Source organism: Bombus huntii, chromosome 8 (assembly GCF_024542735.1).
Source record: "Bombus huntii isolate Logan2020A chromosome 8, iyBomHunt1.1, whole genome shotgun sequence".
In the NCBI taxonomy this organism is placed as follows: Eukaryota; Metazoa; Arthropoda; class Insecta; order Hymenoptera; family Apidae; genus Bombus; species Bombus huntii.
Genome location: NC_066245.1, coordinates 6,493,401 through 6,521,129, shown reverse-complemented (window position 1 = coordinate 6,521,129; position 27,729 = coordinate 6,493,401). Strand labels below are relative to the sequence as shown.

Below are 27,729 nucleotides of genomic sequence, written 5' to 3'. Positions count from 1 at the left end.
TCGTACGGATTAATAACGACAAATCGGCTCTGTGGCGATGACGATTTTAACATCCTAAACATAAATCCTACAGATGCTAGTTAAAAGTCTCTGTTTCCGTGTAAAAACACGGTCCACGTTATCAACAGGCGGATTATTACACAGGATTAAAAAATGGAACGTAATTAGAGCCATCGAGTGCGATCGAACCGCTGAATTCAGCGTAGAACGAGTTCTGCTTACAATCTCGGATCCTGACAAAAGAAGAAAAGTTACAGCAAAAGACGTCGGGATCTTTTCTATTAAATCGTTACGAGGCTTTTGTTGCGCCGACACAATGGACAAAACAGAGATAAAAGAAAATGAATGGACGGCGTGTCATTTGCAGGGAATGATGATGCACTCTCACGGTAGGTGCATTAAGGTGGTTTATGCACGCGAAGAGGATCATCCACTTTCAAGGCTCGCGTCACTGTCTCTCTGAAACCGCGACGGATTATGAAGGTAGTAAAACGTTTAAATCGATAACCGGCTGAAGTCGTTCACCGCAGGGACTTCGTCTTAGGTTCGCGACAGAAAATTGTTTTCCATCGTTCCTTGCTAAAGATAAATCGATGTTTCTACGTCGCGTTTGAATATTGCATGAAAGGTCTACAAACGATCATCGATACATTTTCAGCGAGTGCGAGTGCACCAACAATCCAAAGAATGAAACGTGACAAACCAAATGAGTTATTTACTGCCCTTTTTCTATGCCATCCACATACGCGATAAATCACATTTCGAAAATATTTTCGACAACGAAATTTTATGACGAGCAGATTTTATCATCTGCGATAAACGATTCCGTTCGACGTTCGTTGAGTACGAGTATGACAAAATCAACAACGTGACTGATAATCGATTCGTAATTTACAGTTATCGAAAAGTGCCAAACGATGACTAACGAGCCCATGTTTCTTACGCGCAGGCTGTCTTGCTCAACGGTATCAGACATAATGTCAAACGAGTACAGCGGATGTCTACGAGAAAAGCGAAAATCCACTTAGAAAGCTGAAAAGTTATGAACGAGCGCGTGATTTATGCTTACAGAGAGCTTCATACCTTTTGAGATCTCGTAATCGCCTTGCGCGACGATGGCCCATGATAAATACGTAGCAAGGCGTTTAAATCAATAAACGCGTTACTCGTTCTCACGAATTAATCCTACGCGCACCATTTTTCTCCTCCGACACGGTTCGAATAGCGTGCTTCCTTTGTGTATTCGGTTGACGAGAACGATGAATTTATTAAACGTTACATCATACGGCAAAAGGTTTGCTGATTCATCTTCGCCCGATTCAATGCACTACACGCCTGCCCGCTTTTGCGAGGCTACCAATCATAATTCGAAGCTGCACCAGAGAATATCGAACGAACACGGTGTATAACTCAGTGGAGATACCCCCCTCCACCAAAAAAAGGGCGGTCTCGAGCCCGGACAGATCGGAGCTTATTCTAATTTATATTGGCACGAATTAAAGGATTACGTTATAACCGAGAGTGAATTATGGGCCACGTTATATCCGTTCCGATATATCGATCCGACGCCAACGGCCAAAACCGTGGCCGATACATTTCGTCGTGGAACACTTTTAACTCCGCGCGCTCCGCGGCCGCGCGCCACACGAACGATTACACACATAGACTAGCGTGTTATATTTTCCTGGAATTAAACACGAGACGAGCATGTGTTACCTTCCATCAGACCTTTATTTGCCGTGCGTTCGCCGGGTAAATTGAAAACAAATTAAATTCCTGAAACTGATTGTGCGCCGTGCCTCTATACAATTAATGTAAAACTGTCCTGTAATCCGGCCGGTTCGGGATGTAAATACGGAATATAACTACTTGAAACAAAAAATTCCTGTCCGTGCTGCTGTTTGGTTGCCCGCTATTCTGGAAAGGCGAACGAAATAAAGGTCGATCTGTTTCCATTATCTCGTTCGTCCATCGAAAGAATATGCTGTAGGAATTGCAGATTCGTCCACGTTCATTTCAATTGCAAATGAACCATCCACGACGGTTACATCGTCGAAAAGCACGCCCGCCGTTGTCAACACTGTCTCTCTACTTTTTTTAGAAACATGGAAATTTGAGCGACAACCGAAACGTTTCGTTCCAAGCAAAGAGTAGAATCGTGGACCAAATAGATCTCTAAATACCTGTCGTATTCTTCTAATTCCTATTTCGAAAGTTCGTAATTTTCTCGCGGCTTGTCATCTTCGATTATACCGCGAAAAACCGAAGGCTAGTTACGGTTGTTTTGCCACCGAATGCGTAAAATTTTCACTGCCTCCAAGACGCGCATTGAAAACCATACAGTGGAACAATAGCTACCTACCTACCTTCCAACGAGAAAACCGGCATTGTCCCCGTAAACGTTGTATTCTCTGGAGGTGTGTGAAGAAAGGAACGAAGACAATATACACGATTCGACTTGCATTCTGCTTTTCACGAAACACGCTCTTGTACCTTCCTAAACCCAGATGGATCGAGCCGTTTTAGGGCGATAAAAATTTCTCTTTGAATCCTCGTTAAACCCGTGTAAAATTAACTCCCTCGTACATAAACTTTTGCAATGAGTCTTATCGATAAATTTTAGAAGAGATAATGCAATTTGGCAGATACAGTTCAGCTAGGCTTAGTTCAACTTCAGCTACAAGCAGGGACACGACGGAGAAGATTCGAAGCCAACAGAGAGAGAGAGAGAGAGAGAGAGAGAGAGAAAGCTCCAGCTCGCAGAACGCTGCAATTCCCAACTGATTAGCAAAGTTAAACTGTTTCAATGCTGGATAATACTTAGACCGGTGACTAGATCCAGAAACTTGGCGTGTTGACATCGTTCGTTCAAACTCCACCAAAAATATGAATGTCCTCGACCATAGCCGTCTTGACTATTAAGCGTCCTCGTCCCTTCTCAAACGAGAGAAGAAAAAAAGGAAGAGGAGAGGAATAAAAGAGAGAAATAAAAGATAGAAGAGGGTGGACGATGAGCGCGGCAAACAGCCAGATCGGCTACAACCAGCCGCTCGTTTTTCGCTCGAGAGCCGTCAATGTGTGCATATACGTGCGTATGTGTGCACACATACCCGCTCAATCTTCTCCAATTAAATTCTATTGGAATTGGTGCAAATGCCAATACCGGCCGGGCGGGAGCATTCATTGTGTTGAGATAATGAGGGGCTGCGCGCGAGGAAAGCGTACAGCTTAACGGATAGAATACGGTATACCGGAACTATGCTGTGCCATACCGGCTACGCTATAGCCAGGAAGCCGATAATGCTATATCGCGATGCGTACTCCAGGGGCCAGACCGTAGAACGTCGTCTACTCTGAGTTTATTATGCTGCATTATGCCGCGGTATGCTATATTACGGATACGGTATGTCGTTCTAAGGACACCCCGTGCTACGAGAGACATCGCCACGTTACGTTAACCCGGGGCACCTTCTCTTACGTTATAGCGGTTTAATTGCGAGCGTATCGCGTGCACGTGTTGTACTGCTTGATGATGGAAACTTCGTACGTTCTCATGGCTTTCCAATATTGTTTGCCCTGGCTATCGATTACACGACGCCGTAATATCTCACCTTTGACGCTAACATAATCCTGATACGAATTCATTCAGATTTCGCAAACGTACGCTTCAACCGTAACTTCATAATTTTGTCACGGAGTTATTAAAAGTATGATAATTAGAAAAATCCCAAGCGAAAACCTCCGCGCAAATCCTTTTGCACGATGTCGTATTTAGTCCGCCTCTAATACATTAATTCGCAGTTACTTTAACTCGCATCTCGTAGGATTCGTAAATGAGTTTACTCTCTTAATTATATGATTTGAAAGACCAGCGGCGCGGCATACGAAACCGCTTTCGTGCCATGCATTTCGAAGTATATCGTGCAAATATTATGTATGATTTTGAAAAAGTCGCGTCTTTTGTGTGACTAAACGTCGAGAAACGCCACGGAAGAGACTCTTTCGCAGAGAGAGCTTTGACAAATTTTCAAGTGGGATCGACGCGCGAGAAGAGACTAGGGGCGGTCTTTAGCCGAACAACTTTTTCCTCTCCAACTACCAACGAAGAATTTCTGACCGATCGATCCTTCGAATTAGTTCTGGATGCATTTAGCGGAGAGAACCAGGCAGATCTGTTCTTCCCGACCAATCTCCTCGAGTCGCAAAGTATGAAGCGCTATCTCCGTTTTTCGACTTTCCGACCGTTTCGACAATAACGCAAATTACAAAACTCCAGTCCCGAGCCGTTACCAACTTTTACCGTATCTCCGCGAATAACTTCGTTAATTTTGCGTGGAACGAAGGTTATATCCAGCGAATACCAAGGAATGCGGAATCATGTTTCACTGGCTCTCCTCCTCTGCTCCGCCTCCGCCTTGCTGACTCCTTCCATTCTCCAAAATCGTTTCTCAGATAAGGCAAAATTTCATTGCGATTTTCAAAAGTATTCCGCTCATTATCGTTGTTCCACCATCCTATCTATAAGGTTCGATCTTCGCAGACATCTTCTTTCGATCGATTTCCCAGCACGAATCTGAGCCCGACATCGAATAATCGGATTTCGCTTATCGTTATTGCGTAAAGGACTATCTTTGCCCAGTTTGGGGAATGAAAATATTTATTAATTCCCGCGATATACTATCTTTGAAATGCCCTATGTAATTCCCTATTAAAATTAGCCACGTTGCTTACTCCAGTCCTACGGGACGTGCTTATTTTTGTTCCTTGCAGATGCAAATTACAGACGTGGTTAAGCCCACAGCTTTGCGTCGCGTATAATCGAAATACAGGACAATGTCAATTAAATACGCAACGCGATAACGATCACTGATTTTATCGGAGGGAAACAGAAAGAAGAAGCTACGATCGATGTTAATTCCGCGATAGTTTACTTCCTGTTTCCATTACGCTTGTAATAAAATTCATATCAATCGAAAGCTTAGTTAATACGGTATTCGTTCTCATTAAAAAGGATCTTGTTACGAGTATTTGGTAACAACCGTGTACAACGTTAAGGTCTATGTATATCGCATTGAAATTGATTTATTATTGAAATCGATAGAAAGACCAGTCGTTTCCAGAAACTCCACTAATTTGACTATATACAAACGATGAACCAATTATTATTTAATTAATCTTTATCGTGTACATGATTCAAAGAGTATGCATTATTAATATTAACATATTAATATTATTTACTTGTTATTATCAACGTGATAAACCCTTTGTTAGAGTACGTGTACAGTTACATATATATGACGTGAAATAAAATTACACGTAGCAAAAGAAAAACAGAAAAGATTAATTCACACGAGATTATGCAAACGATTTTAACAGTTATATACGACGATGTGAGCAGAGTGGTTGAAGGTAGTTAAAGAAACAAGAGGAAAAGCTAATCTTGTTGCAGAAATTGTTTGCATTTACAAGTAGACAATTAAGATAGTTATATTGGCCATAAAGCGTGCAATGTGTTCCAGGCGTAAAGAGAGCACGAATTCTTATACGACAGGCTGGAGTACTAAAACTAAATTTGTAAAATGAAGATTAATGGAAGATGCTCGAAACCACAACTCGCTATTAAACGATATTAATCGTTTAAGTTGACAATTGCGAAGAATACGGATAAAAAAAAAAGATACAAGAATTCGCTCTACCAAATCACTACAGGATCGTTTCTCAATCATAGACGCAACTTTTCGGCGTGCCTCAATGTATTTCCGAAACTGGCAAATAAATCGAGCTCTCGATTACACGCATGTGCGGCAGCCAGTGCCGCTTGTTTTGCAGGCTTACTTTCGAGATGGGCCAGCAACTTTCCAGACTAAAGAACGAGTGTACTCGGAACTGGCAGACAGAGCGGGGGTAGAGCAATGGCAAATGGCATAAGTTGGCCCGAGTAAACTCACCTGCTATTCTCCAAGGCTGGAAAATACGTGCACACCGGGGGAACTGGAAAAGGACTGCGGAGAGGAAGTACGTCGGTCGAAGAGGACCAAGAGAACAGAAAATAGCTATGTACACTACTATATACGTATATGTATATAGATACGTACACAAATACATGTATTCGTACGAGATGAATGTAAATTTCAAGAACCAGGCAGGAATTGAGCAGTGTCCACTCTGCATGCCGCATGGAAAACTTTTGTTGAGCGTACTATGTAATGTCCTTTAACTCTTCGAATCTCCACCACAGCCGCTATCATCCCCCTCACGGCTACGGGTACCACTACCCCCGCGGGTTCGTCAGTTTTCAAGCGTCCAGCATCCGTGCACGGGTAACGCGCACGTTGGTGAAAATAGTTTTGGACGAGTTAACAAAACGACGCCGAGAGTTTCGAGGCTAGCGCCGATTTACCGCCGGCCAGACGCTCGCCCTTTCGCTTTGCATGCTTATTTCCACGGCTTTGCCCCGTTTCGTGCGACTACTTGCTTGCGTTTAATCGCTAGAGATAAGAGTTGATGACGGAGATAGAAGGATTAGACAGGCAGCTAACGAGATTAAATCAACAGACCGCCACCGCTTTCGGAAGCTCGCTGATATCGGACAATGCTACTCGGACAGACTTGTCGTAATCAACGGATATCGTTTTAATCACAGTCGCGCGAATCAAGATGCTGCTATAGGGATATACTTGACCTTATATCGTTCTATGTAGCTACGGATGGAATTTGCAGATTTGGTTCGAACAGTTGGTAAAGCCGAGGTTTTCGCAGAAAATACGAGAATACAGAAATATATACGTAGGTATATATATAGAATGTAATCGAACGTGTCACGAGCAAACAAGGATATTAATAGTTGTCTAATTTGTTTTACCGTATTCAGAAATAAAACGATAACTCGAAAACCGTTTAAACTCTACTGGGAAAATATTGATCCACGATAAATGCTTCCATTAATGTGTATGAAATATTTGTAGCGCGAGAGCGGTGCAAATATTACACGAATCGTTCGACCGAATCGGGTCGTATAAATTCATGGCATAAAAATTTCTCATGGTAAATCGTTCCATAGGTATCGTGTATCATCGTCGCTTCAAGTATCGAAACGCGTGCTCATATATTTCGATTGTTCTTTTGAAAAAAGAAGAAATAGTAAATAGAAACGGCGAACGAGACCAAATGACGCATTCTCGGATCAGAGTGTTGGTAATTTGAATTTGCATGTCCAACGTCGAAAAATGATTCGCGTGTCAGTTCCGTGATTGAAACGTTACGTTCGGAAACACAAACGTTCGACGGCCATTTATTTCGATCTTTGCCTCGGTATTGACGAGTTAGTTACCATCCGTGCATGTATAAACCTTCACGTACAGAGGGGTTCATTCGACGCGAGTAATAAGAAGTGACGTGTAATTTCGCTCGACCTACATTTTACTAGCGATTCACTAGACGCACGACGTTTTAAGAGTCTCGCCCCTCGAATGTAACATTGATCGTCCCTCCATCGAAACCTCTTATTCGCATCTGCCGCATCGCACTTTTTATTTTCTCTTTTTCCTTCCTTTCTGCACTCTCTTCTTTCCCTTCTCTGTTTCTTTTTTCACAAGGCGATGCCCGTATCATCGAATCGCGCCACAAGGAACGAACGAAATTAATAAATCCATCGACTTCGAGTCCCGTTGTTTGATGTCGCAATCAGAAGATTAATTAATCCGTCGTCCCCCGTAATTACGTTCCCACGATTGTCGGTCAACCACCACTGAGAGAGTTTTCGAACGACCACGGCGACCGATAAAAGTTACAGAAATAATGGCTCCAACCCTGGAATGGTAGATCGATGAATATTTTACGGCCCTGGAATGGCACATAACGGACGCTTGCAACGCTTTCATCGTCCGCAAATATTACCCCGAATCTGGATGGTATGTCGGCCGTGTACACCGTTACGTTGGTCACTAGGTGTCGATGACAGCCGTCCGAATGATGGTGACGTTGTATTCGAGCGAATACCCGACGAAAATCACGTTTTGACCGTAGCGAGAAGCATAGCGACCACCGACGAGACCGAGCGGAAAGAAATATCAAGTCCCATAGAAAAGGGAGCGTAAATTTAAAATTAAAGGGAAAAACGGTGCTCGCGCTTCTTACAAGTCGACATCGGATAAGAGGGCCAGGTGGAAATTCTTTTTCTCGCGCGAATTACTTCGGCTCGTTTTCTCTCTCTTCTTCTTTCGCTTTACCTTTAACTACATTTAGCAATGGAGAGATCGCCGAGAGACGACGCGATTAAATGAAAATTGCCCACGCTTGTCTATGGAGGATCAGCCGGAATAGGATTAGGTGTCCTTTACAGCGTTTCAGGATTTACGCTTTTTCAATTAAGGACATTTAGTCGGACGACTGTCCGTGAAACACGATGCAAAATTATCTCGCAAGGAAAACGTTCGTCGAGGAGAAACTAATATAAGTAACTATACCGGAAACCTCTTTAGACTACATTATACGTAAATTCGCTGTCCCAGACTGTACGGAACTTGCACGTTCATTGTTTTAAAACCACTCCGCTACCGACACCCTGTTCCTCCGTAAAAGTTCGCTCGATTTTCCTATAAAAAACTCGCAACGAAACTCCAACAGCCAACCCACGGAACATGCGCGTTAATCTAATCGTGAATTTTACACGTGCAACAATTATCGTTCGCCTGTCTAATGCACTCGCTAACTTCTTGGGTTCGTTTGCATAATGCAACTGGTCCTTTGAACTCGAGGAAACAATCGGAATTAGCGATCGAGAACACATCGGATCGTATTACATCGACTAGAAAGCGACGAAATTCGCGATTACTCTTGTGTATCATAAAACCCAACGCGGTAGTCCCGCCGTTTTACAACTGTCGTTCTCGAGGTGCGGTACGACAAAGCGGTTACCAAAGTCACGATTTATCGGACAAAAGTTTGTTCCGTTAAAACGATTGAAACGAAAGACCGGGGGAATTCGATTTGCGAAACTCGCTTCAAACTCGCTACGGAACTACCAACTTCGCACGCTCTGGCCAAGAGTTCGATTTTCTTTTTACAATCATACGCACCAACGATATTCTTTCGCGTTAACGTGTTTGCCATTTAACGCGCGTTAAATTAAAATCCTTGTTGTTGTTCGACCAGTCGTTAAAATGCCACGGTAGCCTGTAACGCCGCGCGAGCGAGCGACAATCACTCTTTTTTACACGAGATTAATTTGAAAAATATAACGAGAAGAAAGAAACGCCGCGAGTTTAGAACGTGCGAAAGACACGAGCCAACAGCTACGAACAAAAACCTGACACGATGAAAAAGAAACTCGCATGGACGATAAACATCGTCGAAAAAGATGTCTTGGCTGTTTGAGAAATAAACGAGACCGCCCTGACGCGTTAGACTACTGACTGTGACGTTAATTAATCATACGAGAGACAGCGAGTTACTTGACTCTGATAAATTATCGCTACCGGAGGAATTAGCTTTCACGACGGATAAATTTCATATCTGCCTATCTATTCAGGATCGTTCGTTCTTTTTCCATAATCCTGCCGTTCCGGCGAAAAGAAACGGAATGCGGCAATGATGCATCATCGATACGAAAGCCTAGCTAACGAGGGACCCGTAGCACTTTATTCTCTAAAACTTCCAAGCGGTAAAATGAAACTATTAGATCACACGTTAGAAAAAATGAAACGTTCGCAAAATTAATCGATTACTATTGTACTACGTTACGATCGAACGTTCAATTTCGCCTAAACGCATGAAACCGTGTGCATCATCAAGAAATCATGACGCAGCGATTTTGTATTGTCGAATGCACCTGAACCGTGGCCCATATACATGGGCCGCGAGTCGGTTATCACTAACGTTTACGTAGCGTTGATAACGCACGCTTCATGCACGAAACTCCACGAGGTGGAACCAAGATAAATGAGCGAAATTCCGATGGGTCCAATGCATTTTGTCTCGCGCGTCATTAGTCAACGCTTTATCGAAAGCGTACCACCGACTCGAAGAGGATCGATCCAACGTCCCCAAAAAAAGCTTTTCCATAATCCACTTGCTTGCATCTCGCGTTAACGATAAAACGAAAGAACGGAGGAGGAGGAGGAGGAGGAGGAACGTAAAAAAACGGAGAAGACGAGAAATATGCAGAGAGAGAGAGAGAGAGAGAGAGAGAGAAATATAAGAGAGAGAAGGGGGAGAGAGAGAGAGAAGATAGAGGAAAAACATTGGAAAAAAGAGAGAAGAATAGTTAGATAATTCGGTTGATCACAATAAAAACGTGTTCACGTACATTGTTGCCTCTGGACATCTCGACGAACATGATAATGCTGGTGAAGCGTGTCACGTGCCAGGTGGACAGCTGAACTTCCGATTCTTCTTTTCAAAAAGAAAAGTCCACTTGGATGCTCTTCTTTCTTTTGTTCGGCGAGAAACGACTGAGAAAAATAGAGAACGCGCGAACGGGAGAAAGAAAGCAAGTGCGAGAAAGCGAGCGAGTAAATAAAAGATAGAATGAAAGAGAGTGCGAGGGAGAGAAAGAAACGCGCGAGGACAGGCACGTCAGTTGCACGAGACTTTGGCAAACACCTTGGAGTAGGTCGCGAGTAGGTTGACACCTTCAGGGGAGAGGTCGCGCGCAGAACTGACACCTCACGCGCGCGGTCCAGCTACCCTCAGCATCCAGCAGCAGCAGCAGCAGCAGCAGCAGCGGCGGCAGCGGTGGCGGTAACCGAGGGGGATGAAGCGGAGCACGCGCGAAATTCCGCCCCTGTACTTCTCCTACCCCCTATTCCTCCCTCAACCTCCACCACCGATTCTCTGCTCTATCTCTCTTTCTCGCAACCACGCGTTTCCCTCGTTCTACGTCGACTACGTACAGACCTGTTTTGTCCTGACTCCAGCCTCGCGCCATCGCTTCTCCCAGAAAAGGATGTCAAGAGGTGAAACGAAAGGCGAACTAGGCGATAATTATCGGCCAGATAGCCGGGATCAGCGTGGTTTTTCAAAAGGAAAAACCCGATCCTCGTTTCGAGGATTTACTTTGCATAAAGAGCAGTAAAACGTAACGAGATATTGTTTAAACTTTCATACGTAAATTTGTTCCTTGTTCGACCGAGTGGCGAACCAACTTTATGAAATACTCGATTAAACGTATATATCGTATCAGAAATAAATCGACCCACTTAAAAGTAACTAAAGCCAACGGCATGCGGAGGAGGAAACTTATTTTTAAGAAGTTCTTTCAAACTTCTCATCCTTCTCTGAGATCACGTTTCAGGGCTCCACCGATCGCAAAATTCTCCGATCCGCCACGACGTTCTGTTCCCCTATGAAATCATTTCGTATGAAACGTGATATTTGCCGCGTGTCACGTATTTGTTGAAAAAATATTTTACGAAGAAGGGAGAGAGAGTGGCTTTACCACAAACTGGCTTACTCGCGTTATGGAAAATTTCACGTGTGCAGCCACGTAACAAAAGTTAATTTCAGTCGACCTTCGGCATCTGGCAAGCGTAAAGGTATATGAAAGTGAGCACGCGCGAAATTTCACCCTTGTGCACTCTCGAGCGCACCAGCGACCCCTTTACAACTCTGCATCTCGTCTACCCGACCCTCGCACCTACCAAGGGGTGAAACTTTTCTTAATAATTACTGGCCAATGGAGGTCATATTGTGCGACCCGATGGCCCGGCTTATTTAATATTCGAGTGTCGGCCGTGCACGCGAGATCTTGCACCCGGATACACACATGCATGACACTTCAACCATGTTGTTCTTCTTGTTCTTACAGGGTTAATGTTTAATGCATCGCGTTGGTGCAATAAATGACGCCTTTTGTCCCCAGTTCATTATTTCGGACTGGAGCCCTTTTGTTTTACAGCTCGCACAAAGTGATTCGATAGGAATTTCGGATGACGCGTCGGTTAATCGCCGGTTTATTATTCCTAAATATCAACTCGAAAGGGTAACGCGAAATTTTCCAGTTATTTAAAAAATCCACGCGGAAATACGAAATAGTCACGATTAATGCAACTCGAAACATTAAAAGCGTTCTTAGCGCCGGGAAAGTGTACGAGGTAGGCAAAAGCAACCGGAGAACTTTTAATATTCGACGGTGTACAAAGCTTTATACGTATTATGATCGTTGCACGGAAAACATACGCGTCGTTACGTTAGTTTCGCAAATTCGAATATATTCATTTCATACGCATTTCTAGTCATTTAGTCTTATTATTGCAGGCTCAATCATTCGACCAACATCGTTTTGAAATGAATTCGTGCTCAAATTAATTTTCGGTAGTAAACGCAGTACCGAAATACACGTTGATTAGAGTAAAGCTGCACTGTTCATCTGCTGAATGCAGGGTCTCCGCGTATCGCAGCTACAAATTTCGCAATCCCGATTATTAAATGTATAATTTCGCATGCATGTGCTACACACTACCAGAGCCATCGGATTATCGCGACAAACAAATTATCGCGCACGTCTGATATTTTAATGGACGTCGATGAAGACGATCGATATTTCGAAAACGAGTTAGAAAATGCAGGACAAGAAGAGCCGCGCGTTTGATCGTGCGAAAAACCAAGGTTCGTTATATCGAGCGTCAAAAGCGCTACAGAAGATGGAAACGCTAGGGCAATTTTTTCGATCGATCCACAGAGATAAAAAAAAAAGTGTGCCGGAACAGAGGCTCGAGATTAAAATTCAACCGCGTTCAGATCTACTTTTGATCGCGATAAAAGCCAAATCTCTAGCAATTATCGTCGTGGCATTCCCTATCGTTTCCCGTTTACTTCTGAGCGAGGGCTTTTCATTGTCTGAAGAAGGCCGAATAGAAAAGGGGAGGGATGTACAAAACGGAAGAAAAGAAAGAAAGAGAGAGAGATGGGACGAAGGAGAAGCAAATTGCAGCAGTTGAGACAGCAAAGCGTAGGGAAGAAACGCGAAAGAATAGTAGAGTTGGTCGCCCGTAACCGAAAGAGACGACGAAAGGAAGGCTTGTGAACGAGGATGCGGAGCCGTGGGGACAAAGAAAGACGAGGATGAAGAAAGGGGGACAAAGGTATCAAAAAGAGTAACGGAACACAGGTAAAAACGCGAACCGCGAAGAATGTCCTTTCACCGGTTGACGAGGAGAGCCTCGGGTTTCCATTTCACGATAATAATGAAACGCTATACCGTGTGGTATCGAAACATCTAGTTGATAAACAGGAATTTTCAGGCTAATGACGCTTTCAGGTAAGTAGTGACGCAAATGCGATCGCTGGAATGGCAATTAATTATCAGGCTGCAGCTATGGTGCTTCAGCATCCGAGAGGCGTTGTTTCATGAAATTATCGAAAGTCGGTCGGTCAGCCTCGCTCGATCGAACGTGTTTAAAGTTAAATCTGACGAATGTACCAGGGCGAAGCTCACGCGAACCTGTCATTAACGGAAAAAAGTATCTTCAAATTGAATCCATTGACGATACTGTTTTGTCATTGGATTATGATTCAAACTCGATATCATTTTGTTCGCGTACAACTTTTATACGTACGTGTGCGATTTTCCAGCATTTTAAAGTCAATATACACAAGTCCTTAGGTGTAGGCAATTTCATTAACGTGGATAGTTTTAAGCGTATCCCATACAACTTTTAAACGATTATTGCGATGGCATAATCGCAAGTTGCTCCGGTAGCACGGGATAGCATCTGGTAATTAGAAACTTGAGATCATGATAGCTTACGTACCGCATGGGAATTTCCGCCCGACTACCGGGCTTGCATGAATATAAGAAAACAGACCGGTTACTCCTTTGCTTCTGATTTAAATGAATAAAGCCGTAATGCAGCTTATTAAAATCGGCTAACAATGCAATCGAGTCCGGAACTGATTATTCCTATCTGCCACTTGTCTTCGGAGTGATCACGTTAAATATTCATAACGGGTTACACTTGTTCAAAGAAGAGGGTTTCCAAGACGAATCTTCTCTCTTAAAACCTTTTAAAGGCTCATCGGTTACCTTTCACTTCCTTTTGACAATCCGTTCGACTCTAGCTTCTTTTACCCACGACAAAGAAAAAGGAAGATCTACAGGACTCTCCGCGTACATAGGAACCATCGAAAAGGCTACTTCGATTATCGATTATGTTTGGCCCTTGATAACATCGTACCGTTTACCGTGACCGCAGTTCCCGGTTGTAAGGGACCTCGAGAGCACTTCCGGCTGTGCAACGTTACAGCCCCATCCTTTGAGATCTGCGTAGTCAAACCCTTGCCATATTCCAAAGGCAGCAATTCTGCGGTTAAATTTATAACAGTCATAACAAATTTATTACCTGTAATTATTTGCATACTAACTCTGACAAGAGATAAACAAATCGGATTCTGAATTTTATAACTGTCGAAAGTACCATCGACGCGTTTTATCAATTACAAACACTGTATTTCTGCCAGACGTTTGCTGTCAACGCGTTGTCAATATTCCCATGTGATCACAAATATCCAACCTATTTCTCGATTCAAATATAATATCTATAACTAGTTTTCGGGCACTTCAACATCAATTTTCTACGACTTCTGAAATACTGACGTCCTAGTTTCCTTCATCCTATAAAAGTCTTTGAAACACAAGGTTAAACCGAATCACGCGTGTTTTCATCCTTTTCTCGCCTTGTAAGAATTTTGAAATATCTCTAAGACGATAGATACACGTTCACGGACACGAAGAATGGAACTTACCGCGTTTCCTTTTCGTTCGTGCTGCCTGAGGAAATATTGTTTTAAATTTCTCCGGATAGAATCGATCGGCGTTCGGGAGAAACCGCTGAAATCTTCCAAAATGCCTTTAAGCCGTGAATCACCTTTCTTGTTGGAATCAGAAAGAAACTTTCGTGAAACAGATCGTCCAACGTAACATCACCGTTGTACAATGTATGGTTTCTTGGTACTGTCATTTGTTCCCACTTGCTTGCTAGTTTGATAAAAAGTAGACAAAGAAAGTGTGGACAGACAATCACGAGGAACTGCTTATGATGAGAAGTTGGGCAAAACGGAGAGACAGACGGACGAGAGAAGTTTACCTGAAACTGTACGATGGGGTAGCCTTACTATGCAAAACGATTCTTCCGGTCAGAAGTTGTTATCGCTAATAGCTACCAGTTATCAGCGCTCTGTTCGATTTCTCGGGCTGTCGCCACGTCACGTTCGTGTCTAACGCTGCCTGTAATATACACACGCTACCAACTACGTACACGTATCGATTTTGATGAACTTTAACAAGAACAACATACGGAAGAGTTTATGTCTTTTCACGATTATCTTTCGTAGCGGTTTATTCAAACTTTCTCGGACGAAAACTTGAAGAGAAATCGACGGACAAACGGTTCTGTGTTTGTGGTCGATTAGTTATTGAATTATTTTGTAAGAAAGTTGAACGAATCGATCGGAGGAGTATTCTGTATTCTACAGAAATAGTAACTACGAAGAAGGTGGGGAAATTGAATTTAAGTACAGATACAAGCAACCAATCAACCGTCTTGTTACGAGCAAAGTTAGTATAGACTTCTGGTACTCGGTCAGTGGTGTGCGGTCTGTGGCTTACGATATTGAACGAAGCGAACTATGGTGACACATCCATTCAATAACGGTACTATTTTTTAGAGAAAAAAAGAGATCGATTAATCGTTTCCGATCTCGATTATAAGCGGTTCGCATTTTTCAAACACGCTGCATCGAATCCCCAGATAGATCGCTCGGAGAACGGTATTATTAACGAGAAACAAAAATATTTTCGCAGCCGTTTAACGCGATTGCATCGGATTCACAAAAGTTATCGTGCGTCTAGACGCGGAACAATAATACCTTGCGAAATAAAAGGAAACATGAGAAGAAACTACAACGACCGTCAACAAAAGAGAAATCCTTTTCTATCTAGACAATAAAGAGTTTTAAATGCATGCGTAGCGGAGCGAGTATTTTTTATTCCAACAATAAGTTATCGTTGATCTATAGGTCGATGTCTCGAGGAAGCCAGATATTGGAAATTGCAAACGGAGACAGAACAGTCTGGCTGATTATCCGATTATTCGGTTCCCCGGAACATTTGCAATTTACGTCTGGAAGTACCATCGGTTCAACCTCTCCTTTGGGGTCGTTCCTTCTTCTCCCGCTATCTTCGTTACCGCTTTATCTCCATCCCTTTCCATCTTCCTCCCTATTTCTCTCGCTTTCAACCTTTTTCGTCCTCCATTTTTCCTTTTGGTCGTTTTTCTTCCATCCCTGTTCCATTCCACTAACGCGGCAATATCATCTACCGATAAGTCGCGAGAGATTTTGCGTTTCATTTTCCAGAAATTGCCGTCACCCACTTGATGAGGGCACGAATCCGCGATAAATATCTCTTTCTCATAGATCATCGTCGCCTTGACACGCGCCGAAAGCAGATTACGAAGAAAAATTGTTTTCGCAACGCGCAATAGAAACTGGCGAGCCAAGTTCCGATGACAAATTTGATCAAATGCGATTACCCGAGGAACCTTATATTTAGAAATTATGACGATGCTCGGTAAGAGCGAATCTGCAGATTACAAGCAACGTCGACTCGAATTTTGTGATTACAGGCGACACCTAGACGAACGTTCAAATTACAAGCGACGAATAATTCTTCAAACTGCAAACCATTAACGATACATCGAAACGAGCTCGTGCGCTGTACGTTTCAATACTCGTAGAAAAATCTAAAGTTTCGCGGAAGAAGCTAGAAATATTTATATTTCTACCGACGAATAGTACGATGACAAACGAGCAGTCAGAAAAAATTCTTCGAGGCAACGTTTCACGACAATTTCCCGTCGCGTAGAAATAGAGGGAAACGAAACCGACCGCGAAACAATATCGAGATCCTCGAACCGAATCACAATGGAATTCAAGCGAGTCGGCCGGGTTCGCTGCTTCGCGACTCAACGTCCCGGATAATCTCGACCCAGAGAGTCATTCATTTCGGCCTTTCCCTGCGAAGAATAAGCCACGAATGGGCCAGCCACACGACGAGAATTGAATTTCGTCACCGTTCAGCCATGATAAAACGAGGAAAACAGCACGCCATGCGGCGTCTCTCCCTGTCTCCGTTCGCGTCGTATCCGTCGTTGACGTTTTCACTTGTTAACCTCGGCAACTCGCCGTCTCGCCGTGGATCTGAGGATTATTCATCACCGCAACTACCAAGGGGGATGGTTTCCATAGTGGGAGGGGGGTGATAGCTGACACAACGACATCGGTGGAAAGAGGAAGAAGCAAAGAGGAAAGCAGGAGGTTAGGGAAACCGGAGCGGAGGGGTAGAACCGGGACAACAGCGTATTCCATGTTCCCTCGTGTCACTGATTATTCCATTTACGAGCCATGCCGCATGATTCTGAATAGGAGGTACACACTGCGCCGAGTAGATTCACCTCGAATCCCTTTCCCGCCCTCTGTTTCCCTCTCGCTTCCTGTCTATGTCTCTCTGTTCGTCTATCTAACTCACCCCGACTCTTAGCTCGCGCGTGTCTCTCACCTAGCTCTGTACGTCGTTTCGCCCGCACCGGGTATCCATAGTTTATCCATAGGTAGAAAAGGAGTCTCGTCTGAATCGGAAATCAATCGAATCGGCACGCTAGACGAACGCCGGTTTGATCTAGCTGCTGTCGTCGACGGTATTCGCGGCCAAAAAAATCCTTCAAGATGCGACGAATGTATTGGGATCGACTCTCGCTTCTGCTTCTGTATGCGCCCATATTTCACAGGAGATCGTGAAAAAAAAAATAGATCGAAGAAAACGTGACACGGTTAGATACCGTTTACGATTCGACGTTCGAGTTAAAATCTCGTTAAAAGCGAACGTTTTTTACGAAACGCGACTCGTCACTGACGTCGCCCCGGGCGCGGATTTCCAATTTGAGAAGGATCGCGCGCGCTTGCCATCGGACTGAACGCAATTATCGTTGCTTTAATAAATTCTCATCGCTCCGTCAGAATTCGTAGCCGTTTCGGGTTTAATTGCCGGGCCGGGTCACTCGCTGTCATCGATTACAATTATACGACTCGCGTCTCACCACGTTATTGTCCTGGCATTATGCGATCGAGAAAATATTTTTCGTAACGGTTTGGTTTCCCGTACGTGCATTCACATCCATATATATATATATTCGTATTAATCTTCGAGAAACGAAACTAAACGTACACCTACGTACAGAGAAAGTTTCAAGCGAATGTAAAAATTTTGTTTCAACCACGTCTATTCTATACAGAGACGTGATTCTATCGCAATCTGGTAGTCTCAAAAGGCAAGCGGGAAATTATGCAGCCTCAAGCAGTATTCCAAAAATATTTAAAGATGTATGTACACGAGAATGGAATAAAAAATGTTGCGATAGCGGCATCGACGATACGGTCTACATCGAATATGCGACACGAGCAAACACGCGGATTGTCGTGCTTATGCATGCAAATTCGCGGATGCAGGTGCGGCTGCAACGTCATCGTTGGCCGCGTGTAGCAGTAGTGGTGACAGCGGCGCAATGTAGCCGAATTAGTCGTCCGAAGACATACGGGTAAGGGAAATTGTTGGAGCGAAGGGTGCATCGACTCCTCGTCTCTTTATTCATGCATAAAATCCATATTCTTCGGAGGAAACAACGTGCTTCATCGCGAGGAAGCTTGGTCGCCACGTCGTATCAGAGGTAACCCTTTTTAGTCCTAGTCAACCTTAGTTTCACGCCACCCTCTGGCGTTTGTAAGCTCTGTCGTGCTAGAGCCGAGATTATATTCAAGCGTGCCATGTCACCAGATATTCGGCTGCCATGAAAACTTGGAATTTTTAACTCGCCTGTTTGGAAATTTTCAACTACCTCCGCCGGGACTTATTTGCTTTATAATCCGTGTTCTACTTCCTCACCTGACTTCATTTGCTTGTTTCAAGATTTTAAAACTTTTCACGCGAGGACACGGTTGCAAATAAAACGAACATATCGTGCGATTTAAAATGTCACGGCGATTCATATCCGCTTCGTTTAATAACATTCTATATGCAGAACGTTAAATATTCGAGAAAATAAATCGCAAATTCGTCAGTCCACTGGTAATTCGTACGTCTCTGAAAAATTCCATCGAAATATGGAGCGAATCGAGAGATCCATTCCCAGACGAAAGATAATAAAGGCAGCTTAATTCGATTGCGCTGATAATATTGCTGCATCGATAGTTCGCGTGCCAATGAACGTTATGTACAATTCCGATTGCGTTTGGTATCTATTATATCTCTCAGTGAACATAATTAAAAGAATTCCCAACGATTCTAATTATCGTCCCGTGTGAACGACCAATTTTATAAAGTCCTTTCTAATAATGTATAAATTACCACGAGCGGGCTATTCAACGACATTATCATTAAAAAGAAATTGTCCAGCGCAAATGTAAGTGGTAGCGGGCTCGAAAAAAAAATTTATCCAAAATGGATTTCCCCAATCACGAAGCTCAATCGTACTCGACTTTGAACTCGTCGTCGTGGGCATCATCGACCGATCGAAAGAACACCCATTACGCGTCCACGTAACAAGATATTGAATTTCTGTAGGGTTGTGAACCCCAGTCTCGAGCGGATTCGTGCCTTGAGATATAATAGGAACGCCTCCACACCTACTCGGCCGTGCTGTATTTCAGACCTCTCGCCACTTGAGGCACAGGCCGACTATACACACTCTAACAAACGCCCATTTTCAGACAATGAATATTTTAGTGTGCCCATGAAAGCACGCTCGAGCCCTTTTTTTTTTTTTGTCCTTGTCGCCCTTGTCAGAAAAAAGGCATCATCGCTGCATCGTGTACGTGACGATCCTAACCCCTTGATCATTCAAGGAACGCCGTCAGTAACTGGATCAAGTAACGGTACTCTCTTGTCCTAGGAAAGTTCATTGTTTTCGACCCTTTCACGCAACAGATTTAGCGATATCGTGCATTTTGACTGATTTATGGTCTTACCCACGACAAGAACAAACGTCGAGATTGCGCTTACTTTGCCCTGAAGCGGTTTCATTACGATTTCATTGAACTACTGTAAACATCATGTTCCAGAAATATATAGGCGGTTGGATTTTGATTTGTTAAGATTTTAATAAAGATTCGTATTAAGTTAGACGATATTACGAGAAGAATTGTGTAAATACGTGTAAAAAATACGTGTAAATTATTACGTAGGTGTTTTTAATCTCGTTAAATAAGAAAGAATAATAGATAAGGTACGAAGAAAAATATTTTAACTATTTATTACATTTAAAACAGCTTAAAGATCTTCTTATATTCAGTATTAATTGAATTTTCCTTTCCACAACCTTTTCTTTCAATATTTTACTCTTTGAATAAATAATGGCGATAAGAAGTTCAGAAATTTTATCGGCCGAAGTTATGATCGCACCTGTTACCTACAAAAGGTCCCTGCTATATCGATACACGTTATATTTGCACAGTATAGGAAAAAGACCATAGAGGCGAAGGGCAGAATACACCTACCAGCATAGATAAGACGCGAGATAAATCCAACATAATAAACGAGACCACGAACCAGATATAAAATCGTACTGTATAATAAAATAGAGAATACGTCTAACTCACAAATCTTTTCATTGTTACACGATTTTGGGAGTTACGTGACTGCTTTACCATTTTCTTGTCACATGCGATATTATCGATACAATTTAGCACAGCAGTATGTGAAGATTGGTTGGAATTAAAACTATTTAACTTGTTTTTAGAAAGACAAAATGATCATTTCTTTTGTCAACGCGACGAGTCGAATTTACGTCGAATTAGGTTCACACAACATTTTCTATCCAAGATTCTTGGAAATAAACGATAATCGCGAATGAATTTTGATTTATGCACGATAAATTGAAACATTTATAAAATTACTGTGCGTTTAATTAATCAAAAATACTGCGGACGAGAAAATTATAACTCTAATAACAAACGATCACTGTTAATACCCGAAATAATGAAATAAAATCTTAACGATATAATGATATATTTCAAGTAAATTAATATACTATAAAAAGTTATTAACTTCATTATCACTATTTTGCATTTTCATTTAGTAGACAATTTTTTTATCATACAATTCAAACATACTGGTATATCATCTCGCATTTTTCTTGAAATGCAATACGCATGTAATTATGAAATAAAATTATTTATAATGATTTTAAGTGATACAACAATAAATTTAAAATATTTATCAGCATCGAACGCATATATTGTTCAACAGTATTTCCATTAACAAACAGGGGGATGCTGAAAAAGAAATAGATCTAATAGCCATAAGGGCAATCCACTCGATAGAGTCCCGAACAAACCGCGAGTGGAATATTTTTCTATTTCGCTATAGTACTATCGTGCGACTTACCATAAGATGCGAAGAACGTAGTCATCGATACTGCTCAGGAAGGCCATCATCAAGGAGGAACCATGTAATCCCATAGAATAAAACTATAACAAAACATGGATATTATAATTTATTCTTAAAGATAATGTTAATTATTTGAAAAATTTATAGTAGTAGAAGATTAATCTCTATTAAAATTATAATGACAATATTCAATTCAATTTGAATACAAGGAATAGAATTAAATGAGGTACAGATTATAAAATTACTTACATTCTTGGCTTTTGAAGCCCCGCTAGTTCCTTTTTAGAAAACAGGAGGAAGAGGAAGAACTGATAAACCTTTAACAAAATATATAAACGATATATATGTGCGAATAATCTTTTTACATGAATAATTTATTTTGAAAATAAAGTGATGATTAGCCAAAAAATTTGAGATAACGAAATATGAAACATTCTATGAAAACTTTGAACTTTAATAATAATGGAAAGGTTAAATTGGTGGTAAACTCCAATTACTATAACAATTGGAATTCTGATATTAAAGTTTAAGATCAGACTTTGTTCTTTAATTAATAATAATTAAAGCAAAAGACAAAGAATTAAATTGGAACACGATATATAAAGATTCTTACATGCTTAGTTTTGAAGCATCACTGCGTCCTTCCCAAAACACAGGAAAAAATGGGAATTGTGAAAAATCTGAAACAAAATAAGTGAAATATTACAATTTCTTCTAAAAATATACCGTTCGTAGTTTAAAGAGTTTAAGGTAATAAAAAATAAAACTCTATTCAAACTTGAAATTTTAATAATAATAAAAATCGAAATTCTGTTAAAATTCTTAGAAAATTGAAACGCTAAGATAACAATTTTTAATCTAATTAACGCTAAGAAATGATAATAGTTCGATCAAAATACGAATAATAAAATAGATTAGAATACTGCGACTCTACTACCGACAGCAAATGTTTGAAAAAAAAAGGATATATAAAAAAAGAGAAAAAAAATTACTATTAGCGCGTCCGTTTAAATAGCAATCGGCGAACACACTGACTCTAATTTCGCATACAACTGTTGTAATTGAATTTATAATTACTACGAGCTATCGTGCTCTAGAAAATATAAAAAATGTTATTACGCAGCAAACACTGACTCTACCGACCGCATTGCGCGCGGCCACAAATATTTTCTGAAAAAGGTTGCATTAGCATGGAGGCGGGGGGGGGGGGGGGGGGGTTAGGCGGACTGTTTGTTTTGGAAATACTACTGTTTTTCGAAGCGTATTATTTATTTTCCTCCAATGAAGAGGTATTACGTACGCGTATTAGAAGATGGAATATACGTGTAATATTTCAAACTATGTTTATGTATTGCAAAACATTTTCCAATACATTTTTTGCACTTATTAATATTCTAAAATATAAAACCAATTCTCCAAGAAGAATTCAATTGTGAATGTTCGTTATCAGAGTTTGAAATATGGTTTTTACTAATATATCATGTTGTACTTTATAAAGATTCGACAACGCTTGTAATAAGTTAAGCTTTCTTATCAAAACATATTTGAAGTGATTAGAGTGTATTTTTAAACATGCACAGAAATGTGTTTGTTCAGACCCATTCAAGGAAATAGTAAACTTGTTTTTTTATTCAAGTATATAAAAATATAATAATTTCGTGATAGATTGTTTTCTAATAACAATTAAATGATTCGTATAATTTGCTATATACTGATATAAAACATTAATTACTTAATAGTATATCCGATTATTAACAATAATCTATATACCCGAAACATTTCTAAAATGTGATTTCTTTAACCTCATTTTCTTTCATCTTAATATTTTCAACAAGTTATGCTACTATTTATAAAATAATGTCATTATAAACCAATCGTAAATTGTAGAGCAATTATGTGAACAAATACTGATTACCATTGAACCATAAAAAAAGAAAATAATCGTGTACATACATCTGCTTTGTCATATCTCAATCATTACCAAATCTGCATGAGAAATCAACGACCCGATTTATTAATAAACATATATGGCGTCCATTTCGTATCTCTTCGAATTATCGATTATTAATCGTCTGTGGCGTCTACGACGTGAACCCCTATTCTTTCAATCACGTGACCAGCCAATAATCTGTACAAAAGAAAACCAACAATATCAAATAAGTTCATGACAAAAGCAATGATATTATAATAATAAAACAAATTATAATGCAATAAAGCAAAAATAGAATCCAAATTTTGCCTCAAAGGCCGGTAATATGAGCTATCGATGATAAAACCAGTCAAATATTCGGTCAACGATGACAGTTACAAAGAAAATTTCGAAAAACTACTCAATTTTATTAAAATGACAATCCATAAGCAATTAAATAAAAACGTACTGTTTAAATGAAGCAGATAGAAGTGTAGAAATGTTGATAAAATTGAAATGAAAGTACTAATAATGACAAGGCAGCGCGACGAAATTTCCCTCCGTAACTTTCAACAGTAGAGTGTCACCCCACGTCACGTTTCACCGCCAAACTACAACTGTACAATTCTTCGCACCAATAAGGACGCACGCTTTGTTTCGACGATATATTGCACCAATAGGAACGCTCAATTTCATTTGACAATATTCTGCACCAATAGGAACGCCCGATTTGACTTCGCATCACACTGCGCCAATAGGAGCGTCCGATTTTCCTAAAGCGCGCAAATTTAATGTATTCAAATAGTCAAACTGATGAAAGTGAAGAATACAAGTATGTTTAAGACAATGTTCATAGATAATAAAATTATGTTGTCATAATGAAAAGCTTTTATATTACACAAATGTAGCTGATATTATTAACTAAAGTAAGGTATTAGTAAAAATATGATTATAGTGTATTAATTAATTATTCATTTCATTATTAATAAATATATTAAAATAATATGCTATTTTACGGATATCTCTATCAAAAACAAATGTCATTTTTAGAAATTATTAATATTAACAATTTGGAATAGTCTTTGAAAATTGGTAGCAGAACTATTATGCAAAGAGAGATTTTTTTAATTGCAAATAATTTACTACCACTTTTTTACTTTGCCATTAATTAATGTATAAATTCTACAATTTCCATTACTTTAACATAATCTTATATCAGGAAGTAAAACGAATTGTTGAACAATTATATATGCTTAGAATAAGTTAAAAAAGTTGGTAAATTCTTATAAAATATCATGCTGGATCATCAAAATTGTTCTTAATTTTTAACAATTATACTGTTAATTTAAAGCAGTTGTACCATTAATTCGTAATAATTAAATTAATGGTTTATTTCACTTCATCTAATGCTAACTAAATGTTCGAAGTATTTCAAATGGTATTTCCACTTCTATGGATCACGAAAATCACAATTTCATAATGACAGTGTATAAATATCGTAGAAATATAAAATTCTATATCCCGTTTACGCTTGTAAGATATCTTATACCATACTTAAATACGTAATTTCATATTAAAATTTCATTTCAATATATTTTAATGACTATAAATGTCGTAACCTCATTCTGTGCTGAATCGGTAACGTTGGGAACGATAATAAAATGATAAGGTGGCTGTAAAACCTCCGAGATATATGATACAAAAATGCATTAGATATTTCTCATTAAATATACATAATTTCTATTTATACTATCAAGTAGAGAAAAGTAGATGTAGGATGCAAAAACCAAAACCCCTAAAGCTCCGAAAAGACAAATGAGGTTGCAATACATATATAATTTCTATAATCACTGCTCTAAAGCACTAAAGACAATTTTTACAATTTTTTACAATTTTTGGAACGATCGGTATTTCAGTAGATGTTGATTTCAGTACAGAATTGGGATTTCAGACACGAAATCTCATATCACGCCAGTACCAAGTGATGATGCTATGTCTATTTCACAAATATGTACTTCGTCTATTTTATAGGTAGTAATTATTGAAATTAAAAGTGAATATGACTATAAACTTACAAGTTGATATTGTAGACAGAAGAAATGAAATTTTATATTTCATATATGTATCATGTTCACTTTCTACTATTTCTATAATATTTGTAAATATTAACAATTTTTCCAATAATAAAATGAATTTTAATGGTTCATTTTTATATTATAATTTCTAATACACACTGATTATCGATGTAACAATTAAATTATTACTCTATACATTTTTCAAATGGAATTTTGCCTCTGTTCAACTTTCAAATCGATTCAAATGTTTGCAAATTTAAGAGTAGAAGTTGGTCAGTATAGTTTCATCAATTTCTAAAAAATGCACATTTATTACACGTTGAAAAAAGCATTATTTAAAGAGTTTTACAGTTCTTTGTTACTAAATTTAAGGTAAACTATAAAAAATTCTTATACCAATTTAATTTCTATTTAACTTCTCTCAACAAATAATAGGATAATAAAAAGTTAGCACGCTGAAAATTTCAAGTGAATTTCTGTTTTAATAAAATGGTAGTTGCAAGAAAAAGAATGCAATAAAAAAGTATTTTGCACCTGAAGGAATATTGTTTTCGTTGCAGTAGATATTCCTTCAATTATCTGATATCAATTGCTATATATATCCGTACAGTATATACGTATACATACAAGATACATATCGAGTACACAAAATTGGCTGCATAACGTATCTTCGCTGTCCAGGGATAGAAAACAAAAAAATCGAGTACGGGACTACTATTGTCCAGCTGTCCAGTAATGGACGACCCTCTTTTGGCTCGAGCTAATAATGCCGGATTGATCCAGGACGCTTTTCAGTGATTATATTTCACGATGCCGAACGTTTGCCTTTTATTAGAACCTTACCAAGAAAAGCAAATTTTTTATTACAGTTTTTCTCTGTCCGGCTGTTTACGGCTTTGCGCTTTTCAGGCATCTGCGTTTCAAATCGTACCGATGTACAGAAAATGAAGAAAAACTTAAAACAGGGTATGACTATATGACGATACTATTAAAAAAAAATAAATTATTTAAAGCGAAACCTACGCACTCGTATCAGCTACAATAAATATTTATCTGCCGATCATCGAGCAAATCGCATTATCTCTTTCGATATTCCATAACATGCGTCGTTTGCATTATATTGAGGTAATTATGAATGTAGTGAAACGCGAGATTTAAGTTACAAACAAACACAATTGATATACGAAATATGAAACGATTAATAGCAACCTGATATTATCGTTTATTATAGACAATACGTATGTTACTAACAAGTATAGAAACACACGGCGAACTGAATTTTTACATATATACATTCTTTTTTTTTTACTATCGCCCTGTGCAGTAAGCTATATCCACACGATACTCTTAAGAAAAAAAAGCGACCATTATTGAATCATCGAATCTGCGGCCATCCATGTGGCGCGTGTCCTGTGTCACGACTACTCGTTTCTTTTTTTGCCGGTTCTTTTTTCACCGATGATTCGATTATTCAAGAGGGAGGAACGAGAAAAAGGACGTGAAAGAGAATCAGACCAAAGAGTATGTAGAATCGCACGCATGCTCGAGAAACATATCCGCCGGCTAATTTTCACCGTACTAATTTGCACCGGAATCTCCTTCGCTATCGAGCGCTTCGAACAAAGAGCAATTCGTTGTCGAATCTAGATGCATCGATAAGTGGCACTTTACTATCCAATGCACGGGAATTTTACAAAGGGACCATCTTTTTTCCTCCCTTTTCCATGGTTGTGCAAAAGCGACTATACGATTACCGGTCTATAGTTCGCTGTAACAACTATGAATAACAGAAGTAGATCGCAGGATGGGAAAGCGAGCACCGGCAGAAACAGGCGCGGACTGCCAATTGAAATGCATCATGCGATTCGAAATTATTGGTCTACGTCTCGCAAAGTTCCTCGAGTAATATCATTAATTTCGAGCAGCGAATACGAACGGACGCAACTTCATTATCATTATCAATACCGCACCGAAATCGCGTGACAAGTATGCAACCGCAAAAGCGGAACACCCTAGCGTACGCTTGGATGTTATTGGCCAGCCGCTCTAATTTATCCTTTAAATTATTCACGATCTCGACTATCCTGTCGATTTTTGATCGGTAAAGAAAGAAAGCATCCAGCGAGACAGGTGCGCCGCAATTAGACACGTGCCGTGAACGCGATGGGGCACGATTAAATTGTGAGGAAAACGGCACCCGGTCATACTGGAAGGTAAATCGTGTGTCCGACAGAGTAGTTTCACTCAGGAAGAGGAAAGGATGCGCGTGGTCAAACGCGATGCGCGCATGAATGTTTATAACCCACGAT

The 27,729-nt window shown here is 40.1% G+C and overlaps 1 protein-coding gene and 1 long non-coding RNA gene across 7 annotated transcripts in view; both read right to left on the bottom strand.

The window, feature by feature from the left end:
• LOC126868826 (cell adhesion molecule Dscam2-like) overlaps positions 1-22,116 on the bottom strand; it is a 134,367-nt gene extending 112,251 nt beyond the window's left edge. For 5 of the 6 annotated variants that reach the window (XM_050624735.1, XM_050624730.1, XM_050624737.1 and 2 more), the window contains exons 1-3: positions 22,050-22,116; positions 21,686-21,753; positions 21,434-21,516 (exon numbers count right to left, since the gene is read on the bottom strand). The gene's annotated coding sequence lies outside the window, so the exon portion shown is untranslated. Of the gene's footprint in view, positions 1-10,306; positions 10,666-21,433; positions 21,517-21,685; positions 21,754-22,049 lie in introns of those variants that run through there. The other variant, XM_050624731.1, reaches the window with a different exon arrangement.
• Positions 22,117-22,359: 243 nt separating this feature from the next.
• The window catches only part of LOC126868872 (uncharacterized), a 40,417-nt gene continuing 35,047 nt past the window's right edge, over positions 22,360-27,729 (bottom strand). The window contains exon 3 of the long non-coding RNA XR_007690764.1: positions 22,360-23,564. This is a non-coding gene — a long non-coding RNA (uncharacterized LOC126868872). The remainder of the gene's footprint in view (positions 23,565-27,729) is intronic.